A 3928-nucleotide genomic window follows, 5' to 3' on the forward strand; every position below is an offset into this window, starting at 1 on the left:
CAATCCCTCGCTCACAACTTGAATGCCGTTAGTTCACAGAGCAGAATTTTTGCTCACAGGACTCCACAGCTTAGAGGGAGCATTGCGCAAATTCCACTTGGTGAGATGCCGGCATTGAAGTTGTGAGCGAGCGATTTGGCTGCTGCATAAATCAGTTTGCTCTGGAGCCCTCCTTCTTGAGCGGAGACAAAAATGTGTGAGCCGGAGGCTAAAATACTGTGAGCTAGCTCACACGAACGCAGCTTAGGGGGATCACTGCCCACGCCCCGGCCGGGGAACACAAGGGGTGAGGGGTACCCCTCTTGGACGGCATGCTACTCATCAAAAGAAGGAGGCTGTGTCGGGGGGGGGGCAAACTCCTTCCAGCTCTCCTCCAGTTTCAGTCACCAGTGTTCCCTCTAAGCTGAGTCAGTGTGAGCCAGCTCACAGTTTTTGAGCCTCCGGCTCACGCATTTTTGTCTTAGCTCAGGAAGGAGGGCTCCAGAGCAAACTAATTCATGCAGTAGCCAAATCGCTCGCTCACAACTTTCATGCCAGTAGTAGCTCACAAGGTAGAATCTTTGCTCACAGGACCCCGCAGCTTAGAGGGAGCCTTGGTCATCACCGCCCACCAGCACACCAGGGTGACACGCTCCCCCCCCCACACGCATGGTCCAGCAAAGGATCCGCAGGCCTTTGGAGGGCCTCTCCCCCCCCAGCCCAGCCTTCCTGCCAAAAGCCCTCCCTCCGCTTCAGACCAACCTGCCCGGCTCTTCATGTCTGCTCTGAGCTGTAACAGAAACACTGACTAAGCAGCACTTAAGAGGGAAGCTGGCATTCCCCCCCCTGCCCCCTGCCGACAAGGCCCAAAGGCGGCCCTTCTCTCCCTCTCCCTCCCCGTCTCACAGATGGCCCCGGGTCCTTAAATCTGCCCGGGGGTCCCTTGTGCTGAGCCTGTGCCCCACACAATGCTCACAAAGCCCCGCCCCACCTCCCTGGCACATGGCAGAGATGCACAAAAGGGCAGCCCCCCCACCAGTGTCACCACCCCCCCCCACGTGACTCTGACCCCTCCATAGTCGGTGGGGCAGGAGGAGAGAATGGAGACCCCCGGCCCGGCTTTTCACCCCACTCAAAGGTTCCTTTTGCAACGCTGCGGGAACAAAAGTGTAACGAGGCAACCCTCCCCCCACATGGGGGGGGAGACAGCTGCCACTGAATGGCCGGAGGGGGGGGGGTCCCCCAACAGCTGTGTGTGTCCTGACCCCCCCCCCACCCCGCCCCTTTCCAAGCCCAGCCCAGCCCAGCCCTGTTCCAACACACCAGCTGGGCCAGGGCTGGGCAAACATTTGGCCAAGGGGGGATTGTTTCCTCAGCTGCCGCCGGAGAGCGAAGAAGGAGCCCCCCTCCCCCAGTTGCATTGACACAGTGGCCAAGGGGGGCTTTGGCAGATGGGAGCCCTTCTCTGACATGCTGAGGGGCTGGGGGGTTCCCCCCCCCACTCCCATCCCTAAAAAAAGGGAGATGCGGCAGAGGAAGGTGCCCTGGCCCAGAAGCAGTCCTTGGGCCAGCGGGTGGGTGTTTGGGGGGGGGGGTCTTGCCATCAGAAGGGCCTCTTGCAGGCACTGCCCCCCCCCCCGTCCTAGACTGCTCCGTTCACACGTCCAGGCACATTCTGGGCTTCCACAAGAACAGTGATCCAGACAGTCTATGGCCCATTCGGCTTGAAACCAGATTCAGATACCCCGAGGCCAACAGAGTCACCCCTGAACAGCCATAAAACGACCGTAAATCTATGCAGACGGTGCCATAAAACCGAGATATCAGAGGGACTGAACACGGCGTGCAGTGCGGAGCGAGGCTCCCTCTAAGCTGTGGACTCTGGTGAGCAAGCATTCAACTCCGTGAGCTAATGCAAAAAAATGTGTGCCAGAGGCTAAAAAACTGTGAGCTCGCTCACACTAACTCAGCTTAGAGGGAACACTGGACTTGGAGGCCACCATGAAATCCGACAGTCAAAGAGAGATGCGGCAGAGGAAGGTGCCCTGGCCCAGAAGCAGTCCTTGGGCCAGCGGGTGGGTGTTTGGGGGGGGGGGCTTTGCAATCAAAGGGCTCTTGCAGGCACTGCCCCCCCCCCGTCCTAGACTGCTCCGAGGCACTGGCCCCGGTCCTGCCTCCTAGACTGCTCCATTCACACGTCCAGGCACATCCTGGGCTTTCACAAGAACAGTGATCCAGACAGTCTACGGCCCATTCGGCTTGAAACCACATTCAGATACCCCGAGGCCAATGAACCCGAGAGATGAGAGGGACTGAAAGCAGCATGCAGTGCAGAGCGAGGCTCCCTCTAAGCTGTGGAGTCTGGTGAGAAAGCATTCAACTCCGTGAGCTAATGCAAAAACGTGTGAGCGCCGGAGGCTAAAAAACTGTGAGCGCGCTCACACTAACTCAGCTTAGAGGGAACACTGGACTTAGAGGCCACCATGAAATCCGACAATCAAAGACAGCGAAAGTGGCATGCAAGGTAGAGGGGAATTTCTGTCCCAACATGGGTTTGGTAAAACAGCACAGCGAATGCTAAGCCAGCTCGGTGTCGTGGTTAAGTGTGCGGACTCTAACCTGGGAGAACCGGGTTTGATTCCCCACTCTTCCACATGCAGAACCTTGGGCAAGCCACAGTTCTGTCAGAGCTGTTCTCTCAAGGGCAGTTCTGGAAAGAGCTCTCTCAGCTCGACCTACCTCACAGGGCGTCTGTTGTGGGGAGGGGAAGGGAAGGGAAAGGAGTTTGTAAGCCGCTCTGAGATCCCAAGTGAAAGGCGGGGTATAAATCCAATCTCTTCTCTTCCTCTAAATGCAGAATGGGCCTAGGTGATTGCGGACTTTTCGGGAGGGGGGGGGTCCATGAAGACCCATTCAGACACACGCAAGCCACCCCTCTGACACATCCATCAGCGAGCTGGTGGGACCATGCCAAGGAGCACATGTGCCAACTGCAGAGGGTGATGCTATACACAGCCAAGATGGGCACTCTCTGTGTGCCCACCCCTTCCCTCCTTCAAGGGCCTTAGAAAGGGGCCAAAGTCTGGGGGAATTGCTACTGGGGGTGCCCCCCCAAAGGGGAGGGGGCAGGAGCTCCTCATCTTCAGGCTGCACGCCAATCAGGACCACTTGGGGGGTTGGGTCGTGCCCCCCCCCATCCCTTTTCACGAACGGCCAGAGGTGCTCATTTTAGAAGAAGTAGAAGAGAAGAGATTGGATTTATACCCCCGCCCTTCACGCAGAGTCTCAGAGCAGCTTACAAACTCCTTTCCCTTCCCCTCCCCACCACAGACACCCCCTGTGAGGAAGGCGGGGTTGGGAGAGCTCTTTTGAGAACTGCTCTTTTTCAAGGACAGCTCTGACCGAACTGTGGCTTGCCCAAGGTCATCCAGCCAGGTGCAAGTGGAGGAGTGGGGAATCAGACCCGGTTCTCCCAGATTAGGGTCTGCGCACTTCACCACCACACCAAAATGGCTTCCAAGCCCGCCAGCAGGTAGATTTCCAGCCCAGACCTCGGGGCAGGGTGGGGAGGACTCCAAGTTGGGAGGGGGGGACCAAGCCCCAAGAGCCAGGAGCGACACGCAAGCCACCCCTCTGACACATCCATCAGCGAGCTGGTGGGACCATGCCAAGGAGCACATGTGCCAACTGCAGAGGGTGATGCTATACACAGCCAAGATGGGCACTCTCTGTGTGCCCACCCCTTCCCTCCTTCAAGGGCCTTAGAAAGGGGCCAAAGTCTGGGGGAATTGCTACTGGGGGTGCCCCCCCAAAGGGGAGGGGGCAGGAGCTCCTCATCTTCAGGCTGCATGCCAATCAGGACCACTTGGGGGGTTGGGCCGTGGGCCCCCCCCATCCCTTTTCACAAGGCTGGACACGAGCGGCCAGAGGTGCTCATTTTAGAAGAAGT

This window comes from Gekko japonicus, unplaced genomic scaffold, assembly GCF_001447785.1.
Source record: "Gekko japonicus isolate JY-2015 unplaced genomic scaffold, Gekko_japonicus_V1.1 scaffold6505, whole genome shotgun sequence".
Classification (NCBI taxonomy): Eukaryota; Metazoa; Chordata; class Lepidosauria; order Squamata; family Gekkonidae; genus Gekko; species Gekko japonicus.